At 45.2% G+C, this 18,953-nt stretch overlaps 1 protein-coding gene and 1 long non-coding RNA gene across 11 annotated transcripts in view; one reads left to right on the top strand and one right to left on the bottom strand.

Moving 5' to 3' along the window:
* Positions 1–18,953, top strand: part of LOC140428486 (receptor-type tyrosine-protein phosphatase T-like) — a 1,877,905-nt gene that overhangs the window by 224,353 nt on the left and 1,634,599 nt on the right. The gene's annotated exons all lie outside the window — the stretch shown is intronic.
* The window catches only part of LOC140428832 (uncharacterized), a 74,591-nt gene that overhangs the window by 53,147 nt on the left and 2,491 nt on the right, over positions 1–18,953 (bottom strand). For 2 of the 3 annotated variants that reach the window (XR_011948915.1, XR_011948914.1), the window contains exon 2: positions 6,675–6,768. The exons of the other annotated variant lie outside the window; for it this stretch is intronic. This is a non-coding gene — a long non-coding RNA (uncharacterized lncRNA). The remainder of the gene's footprint in view (positions 1–6,674; positions 6,769–18,953) is intronic. 3 annotated transcript variants of the gene reach the window in all.

The following is an 18,953-nucleotide window of genomic DNA, read 5'->3' as shown; positions in this document are numbered from 1 at the left end:
AAAGTAGAGAAAGATGCACACAGTATATTGCATGTCAGAGTTTGCTACTGTAAATCGTTTTTTTTTTCTGTTCAGCTAGATTTTACTTGGATTTGCACATGATTTGTTACAGGTGCCAGGGATAATAACACTGTATGTGGTTCAGCCCTTGGAAATGAAGTGACAGTCTAATAGCAGTGCTAGTGGCATGGTATTTCATGCAGTGGACTGTAAGGAAAGCAGACTAATGACACAGTATGCATCGCATTTGATGGATAGATGTTTACGTGATTTCCTAGTGTGAGTCATTGGGTGTTCAGGCTGGATTTGACAGAATGACTACAGTGCAGGACACATCAAGAGCTTTCAAAAAGCTTTCTGACAGATATCCAATATATACACCCTGAATAAACTAATACCAGCAAAGATCCATATCACAGTTTAATTATTGTGATGAAAGTGATTTGAAACATCAGGTGGAGTAGTCTTTATTCAAAAACTGAACACATCGAAAAAAAACACTTTTTTGTAAACCTCATCGACCTTTCGCGTGGGAAGTCTAATTGGCTGCTCTGTTTACCATGAGATTTTGGTGGTGAATGTGTCAAAAAGAAACATTTTACAGGTAACCTGTATTTATTATTCAGTGATACATCTTACTTTTCTAGTAATTTTGTTTAGAATCCATAGAATCCCTACTGTGCAGAAAGAGGCCATTCGGCCCATCAAGTCTGCACCGACCCTCTGAAAGGGTACCCTTCCTTGGCCCACTCCCCCGCTATAGCCCTGTAACCCTACCAAACTGGCACATCCTTGAACTGGGAGGGGAAATTTTAGCATGGCCAATGCACCTAATCTGCACATCTTTGGACGATACATTTGACTATAGCTAGCCTAGACTTAGGCTATTGTAATAACAGTGTATATGTAGTATCCAAAAACCATAACTACGTGAAATCCAAAATGCAGTCAGCCTCGAGGATTTCAGATGAAGGGTACTCTGTCTGCATCAGCTTAGAAAATACTGTGGTAACAAAAGTTAGATTTTATGTAGCTTTGTTAGGTAGTGTTCGCCATTAGTTACACTCTTTTTAATCAGAACAATTCATTTTGTGAATAAAATGGTAAATAGCTGAAACTAAACTGTAATTATTTAGTCAAATGAATTCCTTATTGTTTATAATAAGAACTATATATGACCAGAACAACAGTAGCCCTGTGTTCACAGGACCATTTGTGTCCACAATATAAAATATCTGGGGTGACCAGGGTGAGATTTTGGTGTGACATTTGAACGTAATGGATCCCAAAAATGGAATTTTAAAGCCATTATATGCAATGTGATGGCCGTTGTTGGTTGAATCATCACTTGCCACTTCTTTTTGTCGAGTCATTTCAGTGTATGAGGTGGATGGTTGCAGCTGCACCTGTATCTCGTTTTGCATATAGATTATGCTGTCCACTGTGCTAATATATTCTTTGACATTAACTGCGCTGAGTGTCTGTTCACTCTGTGCATTCCTGTTTTGGTGATGCTCATCAGCTGACCATACAGCTTGCTTGGACATTATATGAATCGTGTTTTGCCGAGGTTTGGTGTGCGCTCATGTTTGGTTAGGATGCTGTACCTGTCTGGCCTCTGGTGGTTTCTCGTGGCATTGAGCAATTTGTTCTGGCCTTTACTTTCTGCATTGGTGCTTCCAATGTTCTCTGATACCACATGCCATAAAAGGGGTTTTTCGCGGTAACTTCATTGAAGCCTACTTGTGACAATAAGCTATTATTTTATGCCTTGTAAATAGCATCAAAAGCTGGGAAAAATCTGGGTGCATGCATGAGATCCCATTGCTGACTAGTTTTGCCTGTATTGGCTTTTGTGGCAAGGGTATACGAATAGCCTGCAGACTGTGTGTACCCAGGATTTATAGCTTCATTCTTGTGTCTGCTTTGCTGTAGAGCTTCCACACTGTGACTTTTGAATTGGTCCAATAAGTCTTTTTAGAATGCTTATATTGGAGCAGATGGTGTCACAAACTCCATTATTCAGTGAGCGAGCTCTGCTGATGTGAATCCGCAATTGCGCCTCTTATCTCTGCATCCACTTATGAATTGGTTCGTAGTGTCCATCAGTTGTTATCTAAAAGACATTAATTTCACATGGATTTGGAAGTTGAGTTTCACACTTAGCTGATCTTGGATGCTGACTATAATTTATCGGGATTTTTAAGGTCATGAACCAACAGATGTGAAGTTTTCAGTCTGTAGAGATCCTCATTACTTGTAGTAGAAATTTTAATCTTAATAATTTATGTTAAGGACACAGCTTATGGTAAATGCCAAGTTATTCCAAATCTCAGATGGGAAACTTAAAACAACTGCCCTCAACTGTATTTTTTTCAATTTGATATCATGTGAAGAAAGGATTGGAATCAAGAGAATGACGTCCCAGATATTTTGTGATGATTTTAAATGAAATGAATATTTTTTTAAAGCAATAAAATAAACAAAGTACACTAGAAGTAGATCTGAAAAATCAGACTGGCAAAGGTAAGGTAGATGAGGAGTTCAGAGAATGTTTTCATAATGCAGCACACGATGGAGCCAACCAGAAGCGAGATTAGGCCTCATATTATGCAATGAGTTAGGATGAATTAATAACCCCATAGTGAAAGCACACCTAGGTAGCAGCAATCATAATATGACTGAATTTTACATGCTGTTTGAGGGAGAGAAGAATGCGTGCAAGACTAGTATTTTAAACTTAAACAGGGGCAATTATGAGGGCATGAAAGCAGAGTTAACTGGAGTAAACTGGCAAATGTGCTTAAGGGATAGTAGATCAATAGAGGTTTGGTGTCAACCATTTAATGGGATATTTCAGAATACACAGAATAAACACAATCCAGTGATAAAAAAATATCCTAAGGGAAGGGCCAGGCATCTGTGGTTAACTAAAAAAGTTAAAGACAGCATTAAAGAAAAAGCATATGTTTGCACAAAGGTGAGTGGCAGGTCAGAAGACAGGGCAGAATATTAAAAAAACATCAAGAAATGACAAAAAGATTGATAAGGAGGGAAAATCTAGAGCATGAGAAAAAGCTAGCTAGTGATATAAAGATGGATGATAATAATTTCTTAGATATTTAAATAAGAAAAGAGTTAACAATGTGAGTGTTGGTCTGACAGAAAGTGCATCTGGGGAATTGATAATGGAAAGCAGGTCAATGGCAGATGAATTAAACAGGTATTTTGCATTGGCCTTCATTATGGAGGATGCAGGTAACATGGGGGAGCGCTAATTGTTCGGTCTGCAGGCTGACAAATCCTTGGGTCGGGATAAACCTCATCCTAAGGTCTTGAAAGAAATGGCTAATGAGATAGGTTATGCATTGGTTTTAATTTTCCAAAGTTCCTTAGATTTGGGGAAGGTTCCATAGATTGGGAGATAGCAAATGTGACTCCTTTATTCAAAAATGGAGGGAGATAGAAAGCAGGAAACTGAAGACCAGTTGGTCTAACATCTGTCATAGGGAAAATTTTAGAAGCCATTATAAGATGTTATAGCACGGCACTTGAAAATTTTCAAGGCAATCCAGCTGAGTCAACATGGTTTTACGAAAGGGAAATCATGTTTAACTAATTTACTGGAGTTCTTTTAAAGGAGTCACATGTGCTGTGGATAAAGGGGAACCAGTCAAAGTACTGTATTTAGATTTCCAGAAGGTATTTGATAAGGTGCCACATCAAAAGTTATTGCATAAAATAAAATCTCATGGTGTAGGAGGTAACACATTGGCATGGACTGAAGATTGGACAGCTAACAGGAAACAGCGAGTTGGCATAAATGGGTCTTTTTCTGGTTGGAAGGATGTGATGAGTGGTGTACCAAAGGGATCACTGCTGGGGCTTCAACTTTTTACAGTATACATGAATGACTTGGATGAAGGGACTAAAGGTATGGTTGCTAAATTTGTTGGTGACACCACATAGGTAGGAAAGTAAATTGTCAAGAGGACGTAAGGAGGCTACAAAGGGACACAACTTCAATGAGTGGGCAAAAATCTGGTAAATGGAGTACAATGCAGGCAAATATAAAATTGTCCCTTTGGCAGGAAGAAGAAAAGAGAAGGTTATATTCTAAATGGCGAGAGAATGCAGAACTGTGAGATGCAGAGGGACCTGGGTGACTTAATTCATGAATCACAAAAGGCTTGAAAACAGGCATAGCATATAATTAGTAAATCTAATAGAATGTGATCATTTATTGTGAGGGAAATTGATTAGAAAGGTAGGGAAGTTATGCTTCAGTTGTAAAGGGCATTGGTGAGACCACTGGAGTATTGTGTACAGTACTGGTCTCTTGATCTAAGGGAAGACCCAAATGTGTTGGAAGCAGTTCAAAGCAGGTTTACTAGTCTAATAGCAGGAATGGGTGGGTTGTCTTATGAGGAAAAGTTGGAGAAATTAGGTTTGAACCCACTAGCATTTAGAAGAATAAGAGGTAGCTTAAGAGATCCTGAGGGTTCTTGACAAGGTGGATGTGGCGCAGATGTTTCCTCTTGTCAGAGAATCTTGAACCAGGAGTCACTGTTTAAAAATAGGGTGTCGCTCGTTTAAAAGATTAGGTGAAACCTTTTCTCTAAGGGTCGTGAGACTCTGGAACTATCTTTCTCAAAAGGCAGAGGGTGAAAGGTTATTGGGGGTAGACAAGAATGCAGGGCTGAGATTACAATCGGATCAAGCATGATCTTAGAGAATGATGGAGCAGGCTCAAGGGGCTGACTTGTTTATTCCTGTTTCTAATTCGTATGTTCGCATGTACAATACTAGCTGCGCCCCCCCTGAATCGAAACACGATGCGGCTAGATCCCACGAGAGGCATCTCACGGAATTTCCACCGGTCATTACGCCTCGCTAGATCTAATGGGATCTTACATGATATCATGATCTGGGTCCTGCCCATTGCTTACAAGCTCGATCAGCTATGCTGCCGCCAGATCAAATGGCCACTGGCATCGATCGGCCATCTCCTTGTCTGCAATTTTTCACTTTGATCTTCCCTTATCTGACCGAACCTTTTCAGAAGTAAAACTTAATTATCTTTATCTCTTACTTCTAACTTTTAAGAGTATAACTGCAAACTACACTCATTTTATGACCCTGCTCTTCATACCTTGCCTCATATTGGAACTTTTAACAAGTTATTGAAATCCGTTCATCTTCTGTTCCCATTGTTATGAACTTGACTTAGGTAAGCATCGGGTTGCAGTGTTGCTGAGCTCATCAGCATCTCAAAGGTACTAGTTCCATTAAAATAGCCAAGCAGTCCCTGCCTTAAGCCATGATATGGAATGCCAGCGTTGGACTGGGATGGGCACAGTAAGAAGTCTTACAACACCAGGTTAAAGTCCAACAGGTTTGTTTCGAATCACTAGCTTTCGGAGCGCAGCTCCTTCGTCAGGTGAGTGAAGAGGTGGGTTCCCCAACCACATATATAGACAAAGTCAATGATGCAAGATGATACTCTGAAGGCGAGTCTTTGCAGGTAATTAAATCTTTACAGGTCCAGACGGAGCGACTGAAGAAAGCATAATCACAGGTTAAAGAGGTGCGAATTATCTCAAGCCAGGACAGTTGGTAGTATTTCGCAAGCCCAGGCCAGATGGTGGGGGGTGAATGTAATGAGACATGAATCCAAGGTCCCAGTTGAGGCCGTACTTTTGCGCGATATCTGTTCATCTGTTGTCGCAGCGTCTGCATGGTCTCGCCAATGTACCAATGCTTCGGGACATCCTTTCAGTGTTGTAAGACTTCTTACTGTGCCCTGCCTTAAGCAGTTTACATTTCCCACAGTTTTCAAATATATAACCAGCAGAAAAGATTCTACTTTCTTGGATCTCCTCAATATGTTCATGTCACCACTATTTTCCTGACACTTGTTTATCGGCTTCGGAAATATTGAGGTCCAGAAAATATATGCATCTATGCATCATTGAAACAAAATAAACTTAGCTCGGAAGTCCATTGCGTCCGATTGACTATTGGAAATATGGCGGTCATCCAATGGAATTTGGCAGGTTAATTAAAATTATCAAGAACAGAACAACTATTCAGATTTTTATTTAGCCCTTCAGAACTTGATTTTGCTCTCTGATGTGCAGTACCTTAAGTGGCCTGAGCCTTAGCTTCTCATAGGTTGTTGTTTGACTGCAATGGTGGTGCTGTTGAGCTGTTTCTTGTTTTAATCGATCAACTTTTGTTCTGCTCACAAAGCAGTGATTTGATTGTGAAAAAGAACTACGGGCTTCAGAAGTAAAATTTAAACAATGCACAAAAAAACTTTCTGGCAACCTTTTTGCAGCTGTTATTGGTATTTGGGAGCTAATACTGGGTAATCTCTTCTTCTCTAGTCAATCTGCCGTGTTTTAATCTTACCTCTCCACCTCTGACCTCCCTTAGCAACAGCAAGAAGTGGTAATGGATTTCTCTGTTTGTAGAGTGCTGCTTTAAGATAGACCCTCCAGAGTGAGTTTGTTAATCTCTATTCCGACACAATCTTCGCAGCAGTTATATTAGTTAAATTCTCTGAAATTTGAACAATCTTACTGGGACTTGGTGCCTGCTGGTTGGAGCAAGCTAAGATGCCAGAGCGAAGATGCAATCTGTAGGATCCTTAGACTTGCAGAATCACTTACATATGAAGAGTTTCTACTTGATGGTTGCTTTTTGCTTCTACAGCAGTTCTATTGCATGTGATCGGGTTGAGGCTTGCATACTTCTCAGTCACATCTTTAAAAAACCACACTGCCACCATGTTACATTTTTCTATTTGATTTAAACGTACCAATATGACAAGGATTGGAAAATAAAGATATGGGTTCTTTATTGGAAGATAAAACAATATACATATAATCATAATTGGGAGACTGCATACCCATCTGACCTCGATTTCTGCTGTTGTCAGCTGAGTTCAGAGTCGTGGGACTATGTTATCACATCCTGCCTTACTGATAGTGATTGACAGATACATCTCCTTCAAGGTGCATGTACATTATATCACAACACACATTGCTGTGGTTCTGGAGTCATTTGTAAGCCAAACTAGGCAGACCTTCTTCCCTAAAGGACAATAGTGAACCAAAATGTTTTTTCTGACAATTAATGATAGTTTCAGGGTCACCATTACCGAGACCAGCTTTCAATTCCAGATCTATTAATTAGTTGATTTAAGTAATTAATTGAATTTAAGTTTCCCCTAGCTGTTGTGGTGGGGATTTTGAATGCATGTCTCCAGACCATTAGCCTGGGATTTGAATTACTAATCCAGTAACATTACCAATTTGCCACTGTGTCCCATAATCTCAGAACTGTTACAGCGCAGAATTCGGCCAATTCCATTGTTTCGGCACCAATTCTCCAAATGACCATTTAATTTTGTCTCCTGCTTTCTCCCCATAGCCCTGCAGCTTGTTTCTTTTTAATTAACCATGTAGTTTCCTCTTTAACCTCTCGATTGAACCTGTCTCCACCACATTCCCAGGCAATGCATTCTAGACCTTAACCACTCACTGTGTGAAAAAGGTTTTTTCCACATCACTTTTTTCCCCTTCTTTTGTCAATTATATTAAATCTGTTCTCCCTCATTCACAATCCTTTCACAAGTGGGAGCAGTTCCCCGTGTCTACTCTGTCCAAGTCCTTCATAATTTAGAATCTCCTCCCAGCCTTCTTTTCTCCAAGCATAAAAAGAGACTCAACTTCTTCAATCTATCTTCAAAACTGAAGTTTCTCAGCCCTGGAACCATTTTTCTAAACCTCTCCTGCAACTCTCTCTAATGCCTTCACATTCTTCCTAAAACGATGTGCCCAGAACTACACACAATACTCCCGCTGAGGTCTAACTAGTGTCTTGTAGAAGTTCAGCATAACCTTTGTTCTGGTACTCGCCTGAGATAGAGAATGCTGTATTAACTGTTCTTCAACTTGTCCTATCACCTTTAATGACATAGAATCATAGAATTTACAGTGCAGAAAGAGGCCATTCGGCCCATCAAGTCTGCACCGGCTCTTGGAAAGAGCACCCCACACCCCCACCCCATCCCCATAACCCAGTAACCCCACCCAACACTAAGGGCAATTTTGGACACTAAGGGCAATTTAGCATGGCCAATCCACCTAACCCACACACCTTTGGACTGTGAGAGGAAACCGGAGCACGTGGAGGAAACCCACGCACACACGGGGAGAACGTGCAGACTCCGCACAGACAGTGACCCAGCAGGTAATCGAACCTGGGACCCTGGCGCTGTGAAGCAATTGTGCTAACCACCATGCGACCGTGCTGCCCGACATGCGCACATACACCCAGGCTCCTCTGTTCCTGCACCTTCTTTAGAGGTATACCCTTTATTTTATATTGTTTGTCTATATTATTCTTACCAAAATGCATTACCTCACATTTCTCCCATTGAACTTCATCTCCATCTACCTGCCCACTCCTCCAACTTGTCTGTCCTTTTTTAAAGTTCTGCAATGTCCTCCTCACAAGTTTACAATGCTTCCAAGTTTTGTAGTATCTGCAAATTTTGAAATGGTTCCCTGTGTGGTGTTGGGTGTTCTGACACACAGATGAGCCAACACAGTTGCATATGGTACAACGCTTCTTTATTTAAACTTACTATTTACAGTTTGGTCTTTGCACTCTGCACGTGGGGGGTTCCCTGCTTGTGGTGTTTTAACAGCTCTTTCTTGTTCCCTTCTCCCCAGACCTACTGACCACCAGGTGTCGTGCTCGTGCTTTTTATATGGTTGGTGTTCTTGTCTGTGATTGGTTGTGGTGTTGTGTACTCTGATTTGCCTGTTAGTGTGTCCATCATGATGTGTGTGTTTGAATATCATGACATCCCCCCTTTTTACAAAGATATGTGCCTACGTGGTGATAAATATGATCGTGTCGTGAGTGCATCTAGGAGTGTGTGTGTGTCGTGTGCAGCATGTGCATATGACGGAACTATGTACATGGGGCGATGTCGGGTGCGTCACATGAGCCAAGTTGTACCATAACATAACATAAATGCGAACGAGAGAAGAAGAAAAAAAAAACTTGAACAGTTGTCCAGTCAGACGACCTCTGGAACGATAAACAACAACAGGTTATCATGTAAAATTGTGCAACTTGTTAAACATATGAACGGTATTATAAGTCCAGTCTAATGGGCTTGCGACGAGTTCGGGTTGACCGCCTCAAGGGTGGATCAAGAACCACCGGCTGCTGTGCAGGCCTGGCCATGGGCGGCGACGGAAAGGGCGTGATGTGCGGCAGCTCCACAAAGTCATCCTCGGAAGCCTGTTGAGGATCTGGCATGTGCGTGCTGTGTGGCTGTGAGCGTGGAAGTCGGCGAAGGGCGCGCCGATTGCGGCGACGCACGGAACCATCCGGCATGCGAACCAGGAACGAGCGGGGAGCCACTTGTCGGAGGACTTCGGCCGGTGCTGACCAGCCACCATACGGTTGATGGACGCGTACTTTGTCTCCGGAGGACAGGGGGGGCAGGTCCGTCGCTCGTGTGTCGTACCGACTTTTCTGGCGATCACGCTGCAGTTGCATGTTCCGAAGAACCGCCTCATGGTCTGTCGTTGGTGCCAGGATGGACGGTACCGTCGTCCTGAGGGAGCGACCCATTAGTAGCTGCGCTGGCGAGAGACCCGTGGATAACGGGGCCGATCGATAGGCCAGCAAGGCAAGGTTAAAGTCCGATCCGGCAGCAGCCGCCTTGCACAGGAGCCGCTTGGCGATGTGGACACCCTTTTCAGCCTTCCCGTTCGATTATGGATGCAGAGGGCTGGACGTCACATGAGTGAAACCATATGCTGCGGCAAAGGACGACCATTCACGGCTGGCAAAACAAGGTCCATTGTCTGACATGACAGTCCTTGGAATGCCATAGCGAGCAAATGTTTCCTTGCAGGCCCCAATGACTGCGGACGACGTCAGATCATGGAGAGGCATGACTTCCGGGTAGTTTGAGAAGTAGTCTATAATAACAATGTAATCTCTGCCGAGCGCGTGAAATAGGTCAACACCCACCTTCGCCCAGGGGGACGTCACCATCTCGTGTGGTAGAAGTGTTTCCGGAGGTTGCGCCGGCTGAAACCTCTGACAGGTTGTGCAGTTGAGCACCATGTTGGCTATGTCTTCATTAATACCCGGCCAATATACCGCCTCCCGGGCCCTTCGTCTGCATTTTTCGACGCCCAAGTGGCCTTCGTGTAGTTGATGAAGAATCATCTGGCGCACGCTGTGCGGAATAACGATCCTGTGTGATTTCATAAGGACCCCGTCTATGTTGGTGAGATCATCTCGCACATTATAAAACTGGGGGCACTGCCCTTTTAGCCACCCTTCCGTCATGTGGCGCATCACTCGCTGCAGAAGGGGGTCAGTCGCCGTCTCTGCGCGTATGTGGGCCAGACTAGGATCATCAGCTGGCAGATTTGCTGCTGTCAGAGTTACGTGTGCCTCAATTTGACGCACGAACCCCTCCGCATCTGGTGGTGTGCTCACTGCTCGGGAAAGAGTGTCCGCCACGATGAGTTCCTTCCCCGGAGTGTAGATCAGTTCAAAATCGTACCTCCTGAGTTTAAGAAAGATGCGCTGGAGGAGAGGAGTCATGTCGTTCAGGTCTTTGTTAATGATGTTGACCAGGGGGCGGTGGTCAGTTTCGACCGTAAATCGTGGCAGGCCATACACATAGTCGTGGAACTTGTCCAGTCCAGTTAACAAGCCCAGGCATTCTTTTTCGATTTGCGCGTAGCGCTGTTCGGTAGGGGTCATGGCTCGTGAGGCATACGCAACCGGGGCCCATGATGACGTGCTGTCTTTTTGCAGGAGTACCGCTCCAATACCAGATTGGCTGGCGTCTGTTGAGATCTTTGTAGGGCGAGTCGTGTCAAAGAAGGCCAGCACTGGTGCCGTGACCAGTTTGTGCTTGAGCTCCTCCCATTCCCGCTGATGCGATTGGTGCCAGTTGAATTCTGTCGATTTTTTTACGAGATGGCGCATATTTGTTGTATGAGAAGCCAGGTTGGGAATGAACTTCCCAAGGAAGTTGACCATGCCCAGGAATCTTAAGACAGCCTTCTTGTCAGCCGGTCGTGGCATGGCTGTGATGGCGCTAACCTTGTCTGCATCGGGACGGACCCCTGACCTTGAGATGTGGTCCCCGAGGAATTTCAGCTCCGTCTGGCCGAAGGCACACTTCGCACGGTTGAGACGCAGGCCATTTTGTCGTATGCGGGTAAAGACACGTCGTAGACGATGCATGTGTTCCTGCGGAGTGGTGGACCAAATGATGATATCGTCCACATATACACGTACCCCTTCGATGCCTTCCATCATCTGCTCCATAATGCGGTGGAATACTTCAGATGCCGAAATGATGCCGAATGGCATCCGGTTGTAGCAGAATCTGCCAAAAGGGGTGTTGAATGTGCATAGTCTTCGGCTGGCCGGGTCCAGTTGGATCTGCCAGAATCCTTTGGACGCATCCAATTTAGTGAATATTTTGGCTCGCGCCATCTCGCTGGTGAGGTCTTCCCGTTTCGGGATGGGATAGTGTTCCCGCATGATATTGTTATTCAGATCTTTTGGATCTATACATATACGGAGCTCGCCAGAGGGCTTCTTTACACAGACCATGGAGCTGACCCATGTCGTGGGCTCCGTGACCCTGGATAGGACCCCTTGGTCCTGAAGAATCTGCAGTTGTGCCTTGAGGCGGTCTTTGAGTGGCGCAGGAACCCTGCGAGGTGCGTGAACGACAGGGATGGCGTCCGGTCTAAGTCGAATCTTGTACGTGTATGGCAATGTCCCCATGCCTTCAAAAACCTCCTGGTTGTGAGCAAGGAGGGAATGGAGATTTGCGTGGAACTCAGCATCCGGGAAGTCGGATGTCTCATCTGGAGAGAGAGACATAATGCGCTGTACCAGGTGAAGGACCTTACACGCCTGTGCGCCCAGTAACGAGTCCTTTGATGAGCCGACAACTTCGAAGGGGAGTGTGGCCGTGTGCCTCTTGTGAGTCACCTGTAGCTGGCAAGATCCTATGGACGGGATGACGTTCCCGTTATAGTCAACCATCTTGAGCCGGGATGGCGTGATGGGTGGTTTGACCTTCATGGCCTAGACTGCAGAGTAAGCAATCAGGTTGGCGGATGCGCCGGTGTCCAGACGGAAGGCGACGCGAGATCGGTTGACCGTCAGGGTGGCACACCACTCATCGGCTGGATTGATGGCATTGACCTTGTTGACATCAATGACGGAAACTCGGAAGGCATCCTGGTCATCTGCATCACTTAACTGGAAGTCTTGATGCGTGGGCTGGACGGTCCTGACTCGTCTGCGAGGTTGTCGAGGATGCGCCGGATCCATGGGTTGAGCCGAACGACAGTGGGCTGCGTAGTGGCCCATCGTGCCACATCTGTGGCACTGTCGGTTTTTTGCAGGACATTGCCCTTTTAAATGTAGAGCTCCACAATTGCCGCACGTCATGACGTCACGGCGTTCGTTGCGCCACTGCGCATGCGCAGTGCGATCTTGCGGTGGGCGCGCCTGCGCAGTGTGTCCCTCGTTGTGGCCGTTATTTTTGGCGCGCACTTGCGCGGGAGACCGCGAAAAGCGCGGGAAGCGGCCGCTGTCGTCCGGGCCGTGGGTCGGGAAGTAATCGACGGCCTGGATGCGTTCGACGTCGTGGGCGGCCTGGCTTGCCGATTCGACGGCTGGGGACCCACTCCGTGCCAACTCGGACGCCTGAAATCGGGCAAAACGGCAGGTAGCATTTTCGTGGAGGACACAGGCTTCCACAGCAGACGCTAAGGTGAGGCTTTTCATTTTAAGAAGCTGCTGGCGTAGGCCACTAGAGGCAACGCCAAAAACAATCTGGTCCCTGATCATGGACTCTGTGGTGGTGCCGTAACCGCAGGACTGCGCTAGAATCCGGAGGTGCGTCAAAAAGGGTTGAAAAAGCTCCTCCTTACCTTGCAGGCGTTGCTGAAAGAGGTATCTTTCAAAACTTTCATTTACTTCAACTTGAAAGTGCTGGTCCAGTTTGAGGATGACCGTGTCATATTTGGCTTGGCTTTCGCCTTCTTCGAACACCAGTGAGTTGAAGACGTCGGTTGCGTGCGGACCTGCGTAGAAGAGGAGCATTGCAATCTTCGAGTCATCCGAGACATTCTGTTTTTCGGTGGCACGGATGTACAGGTCAAATCGCTGCCTGTAGAGCTTCCAGTTGGTACCTAGGTTCCCCGTGACTTGCATCGGCTGCGGTTTGCCGGTGTGGTCCATGTCCAGAATGGCAGGTTAGTAGGCAGGTATCGATCCACTCCTGTACCATGTGGTGTTGGGTGTTCTGACACACAGATGAGCCAACACAGTTGCATATGGTACAACGCTTCTTTATTTAAACTTACTATTTACAGTTTGGTCTTTGCACTCTGCACGTGGGGGGTTCCCTGCTTGTGGTGTTTTAACAGCTCTTTCTTGTTCCCTTCTCCCCAGACCTACTGACCACCAGGTGTCGTGCTCGTGCTTTTTATATGGTTGGTGTTCTTGTCTGTGATTGGTTGTGGTGTTGTGTACTCTGATTTGCCTGTTAGTGTGTCCATCATGATGTGTGTGTTTGAATATCATGACACCCTGTACACCAAGGTCTAGATCATTAATATGTCTGGAAAAGCAAGGCTTCCAATATCAACCCCTGGTGAACCCCACTAGAAACCTTGCTTCAACCTGAGAAACATCCATTATTCTCGGTTTCCTGTTACTCAGTCAAATTTGTATCCATACTGCTGCTGTACCTTTTATTCCATGAACTATAACTAACTTTTCTCACAGGTCTGTTGTTAGCACTGTATCAACTGCCTTTTTTCAGTCCATGTATATCACAGCATTGCCCTAACCAATCCTCTCTGTTACCTCTTCAAAAAACTTCAAGGTAGTTAAACACAATTTTCCCTTAAGAAATCCATGCTGGCTCTCCTTAATTAACCCGCATTTGTCATTATTAATTTTGTCCTGCATTATGGTTTCTAGAACCTTCGCCATCACCAAAGTTAAACTGCAACAGTACTGGACTCGCCAACACTAAGGGCATTCAAATGGTCATTGAATAGACATATGGACGATAAGGGTATAGTGTAGATGGGCTTTAGAGTGGTTTCACAGGTTGGCGCAACATCGAGGGCCGAAGGGCCTGTACTGCGCTGTAATGTTCTATGTTCTATGACTGGTCTGTATTTGCTAGATTTACCCTCGACTTTACATCTATGTCACCAAGAGAAGTGGATGCAGCTAATGGAGCAGCATTGGAGGAGAGAGCAATAATGTTGGATGGATTAAAAATAGACAAAAGAAAAGGCACTTAAACGGTGCACAGTACTCTGGGCAGAACATTGTTATACCCCGGTTTTAACAAAGAGAGAGCAATAACCCTGACACCTACAGATATGTATCGAATATGGATAGAGAGCAAGACTTCCGAGACAAGAATATGGGCAATGACTAATTGATAGATCTAAAATTATGAGCTAATAAATGAAAGTCAGCATTTAATAAGGGCAAATGATGCTGGATAACCTTGATTGCAATCTTTCAGAAATTAATAGAAAGAGTGAGGATAATGTTGTGTGCAAACCTCTTTATCGTTTTCAAATCCTACAGTCTTTGACATGGTTGACCACACAATTCCAATCCCACTGTGATCTAGCTGTGTGCATCTGATTTCAGTTACGGGCACTACAATTACTTTTCTTCCAGCTCCCACATCATTGGTACTTTTTAACGACACCAGCTGCCCTAAAGCAGGTGAGTTTAACAGGCCCATTGAAAGTAACAGGCCAAGGGGAGGGTACATTTCGAAGGTAAGTAAATGGGATGGGGGTGGGGATCCATAAATTGGTGGGGAGGGGAGAGTCAGGCATTGGGGGTGGGTGTGGGTTCGGACATCTGGGGCGGGGATTTTGACATGGAGGAGTTGGACATTGGGGTGGGAAGTCGGACTACGTGGGGGATGCGATTTGGGGGGGGTGGGGGCTCAGTCAAGTCAGGGTTTGGTCGAATGGGGTGGGGAATCCCATGCATGTGAGGGGGGGGCATGAGGGGCATACAATGGAGGTGGGGAGCTTATTTGGAGGGTTGCTGTATGAGGGTGTCCCCTGGGGTCCGGGAGTGTCACATGTGGGGCTCAATTAGAAGAGCTTTATTCCCATCTAAATCTTTCAGAGTAACTGTGAGTGTAAAACTGGCAGAAACATCTGAAGTACGTGATTTAAATCACTTTGTTGGATGCTTCCCAGCGCAGCGCAATTGTCCAGGGGGAGTTAGCATTTCAGACAATTGCTGTGTGAACCCTGACCTGGGAACCTCTGAGAGGGATTTCCCAGTGCAACTTTTGAGGTAGCACCTCAGATTCAACACTGCGGACCTAGGAATCGACTGGCCATTACCTTTTGTTGTCCCTGAAGGATGAATCCTTGGTCCCCTCCTATTCCTCACCTACATGCTGCCTCTCAGCCACATCATCCAAAAATACTGGGCATAATTCTTCAGTGACCCCCTCCCCCACCCCTCAGTGGGTTCAATGTCAGGCAAGGGGGGTGAGAATTCGGCTGGAGACCTAAAATTCGGTTTCACATCAGCGTGAATTTCCCGCGGGTACTTCTATTGGTGCCCGCCATGGTGGAGCGGGAATCCTGCTGGAGGCCATGGGAAATGATTTGCATCCCACTATTGGAATGTAGATGAAGGCCCAACCACTCACGCATGATTCCTTGTGGCGCCAGCAGGAAAACACCCCCAGCTGGAGCACCCTGACGTGCAGAAGTCGGGACTCACCTGGACAATGCCTGGACCTGTCTCTGGAATTTGGGGATAGAGCTTGTCGGCGACCCTCGACCCGGGAACACCACATCAGTGGGTGGAGGGAGCATCAATCAGGTAATGTCAGCAAAGAGGTCCATTTTCCAGCCTCAGCATGTTCCTGGAGATCCACCTACTTTTTCAGGATGACCATCTTCTTTCTTCAATGATAGATGTCTTTTCAATATGGTGTCCGGATGTGACAATGACCCCACACAATGGCAATCAAGCTCGCCCACCACAGAATATGGAGCTAGATCCCATGATGCATAATTAATGAGATCAGCGCAAGAAGATATAACGTGGTTACAGTTGATTTCCGCACCGGGAAACACTTTCCGACCCTGCCACCCACACCCCCCAGGAATTAGTCCCAGATGGGACAATTCCGCCCAATGTGGCAGTTTCCACATGTATGCTGGTAACACCCAGCTCCATTTCACCACCACATTTCTTCATCACTCCACCATCTCTGAATTATCACACTGCTTGTCCGACATCCAGTCCTGGATGAGATAGCAGTTCCTCGGTTATAAATTGGGAAGACCAAAGCCATTGTCTTCATTCTCTGTTCCTTGCCATCGACTCTGTCCCTCTCCCCGACAGTGGTCTGAGCCTCAATGAGACTGTTCATAAACTTGACCCTGAAATTAACTTTCAACCACATAGCTGCACCATCTCTGAAGTCTCCTGTTTCTACTTTGTAAAATCGGCCAATTACAGCCCTGCCTCAGCTCATGTACTGCTGAAATCCACATCTTATTATTTCTAGACTGGACCATTCCAACACATAACTGTTTGGCCACGCTCGTTGAACTCTCCAAACCCATGAGGTGTTTTGAAATCCTGCTGCCACTGTCCCTACTTGCAGCAAGACCTGCTCACCCGTCGACTAGTTCTCACTGACCTATATTGGCTCCTGGCTAAGGAACAACTCTATTCCTGTCTTCACATTCCTCCATGGCCTTGCTCCATTCTATCTCTGTAATCTGCTCCACCAGAGCTCTCTTCACTATGGTTTCTTGAGCATTCTGATTTTAATAGCTCCACCACTGGCAGTCGAGCCTTAAACTGCCATGAACTCTGGAATTATCTCCCTAACCCTCTTCAACTCTACCTCTTTGACCAAGTTATTGATCATCTGGCATATCTCCTATGTGGCTTGGTGTCAAATATTGTTTGTCATCCCAGGTAAAGCTCCTGGGATGTTTTGTTACATTAAAGGCACTGTACAAATATACGTAATTGTGGACATAGACTTCCAAAAGCCATTTGACAAAATTCCACTACAGAGCAAATATAAAGCAAGAAATAAGTGGGGTGAAGAAATAAAATTAAAGCTTGCGGGATTTAAATGGATAGTGGCATTGACAAGACACAATGCAGGCAGTAATGTTAAAAGATAGTTTTTTCAAATTGCAATGATCACCTTACTGCCAGTTTTTGGAACATTACCCGTTTTATTATATACTACCTGGATTGGTGCATACAGGGCAAAAATCACAAAACTTTCTCATGACACAAAATTCAGAAATGTAGAAAACAGTGAGAAAGATAGTAATGGTGGAACAGTGCTTAGCATTGCTGCCTCACAGCGCCAGGGACCCAAGTTTAATTACGGTCTTGTGACTGTGTGGATTTTGCACGTTCTCCCCGTGTTTGCGTGAGTTTCCTCTGGGTGCTCCGGTTTCCTCTCGCAGTCCAAAGATGAGCAGGTTAGGTGGATTTGCTCTGCTAAAAAATTGTACCTTAGTGTCCAAAGATGTGCAGGTTAAGTGGGGTTAGGGGGATCGGGTGGGGGAGTGGTAGGTAGGGTGCTCTTTAAGAGGACTGGTGCAGTATGAATAGGCCAAATGGCCTCCTATACTGTCGGGATTCTATGGACTTCGGGAGGATGTAAAAAGACCCAATTGTAGAATACAATGTTCTGTGCCCCAAGGATGCGTTAAAATAAGCAACTTCAAATTAGGTCAAACGTGAAACAAGCCCCTGGCGTGTGTTGATGAGAGGGGCTGCTGTACTGTGTCTGCCTGAGCAGAGTGCACTGGGCATCTTTTTCAAGCGCTAGCAATTAACAGCTGAGACTGTGCTTCCTGATCTGTTCATTCTCTGATCCAGTTAACAATTCTAATTGACGAAATGAGCAAGCTCTACTCAGGAGGAAGAAGCAGAACACATCTGGCTTTGAGCCCTCTTCACATAAGGGACTTTCAGAGAAACTCTCCATGTGGAGCGGACACACAGCATCATTGGAGATGACATTGCTGATTCCAGAGACCGGGACAGGACCATTCAAATGTAAATTCTTACATTATCCTTCTCTCCATGGATTTTGAATTGGAAATAGGCAATGTCCAAAAATATATCAGCAATTGTTTATCACATTGCCATTGACATTTGGCAGCACCAATCTAATATGTACACTCTTTTTCTTTTTATAAATCTGAAGCTCCTTTCTGCTGGTTGCAGAAAATGTTTCGCGACTTTTCATTTCAAATAATATACATGTTGCATTAATCTTAGGAAGTAGCACTTACAAATCTGGAATAAACTTGAATTATCAATTATAAAAGCAAATTACTGTGGATGCTAGAATCTGAAACAAAAAGAGAAAATGCTAGACAATCTCAGCAGGTCAGTCGGCATCTGTGCAAAGAAAAGGGAGCTAATGTTTTGAGTCTGGATGACTCTTTGCCAAAGCTGGAGAGGGACAGCAAGGTGGTGCAGTGGTTAGCACTGCTGCCTCACAGCGCCGAGGTCCCAGGTTCGATTCCGGTTCTGGGTCACTGTCCGTGTGGAGTTTGCATATTCTCCCCGTGTTTGCGTGGGTTTCACCCCACAACCCAAAAGATGTGCAGGGTAGGTGGATTGGCCACGCTAAATTGCCCCTTAATTGGAAAAATGAATTGGGTACCCAAAATTTTTTTTAAAAGAAAACAAAAAATCTGGAGAGAACTGGAAATAGGGTCAGATTTATACTGTTGTTGGGGGGGCTTGGAGGGTTGGAGCTGGATAGGGGACCAGCAATAGGTGGAGATTGACAAAGATGTTATGGACAG

The sequence above is a fragment of the Scyliorhinus torazame genome, chromosome 8, assembly GCF_047496885.1.
Source record: "Scyliorhinus torazame isolate Kashiwa2021f chromosome 8, sScyTor2.1, whole genome shotgun sequence".
In the NCBI taxonomy this organism is placed as follows: domain Eukaryota; kingdom Metazoa; phylum Chordata; class Chondrichthyes; order Carcharhiniformes; family Scyliorhinidae; genus Scyliorhinus; species Scyliorhinus torazame.
The sequence above is the reverse complement of the archived record's forward strand: the minus strand, read 5'-3'. Positions and strand labels throughout refer to the sequence as shown.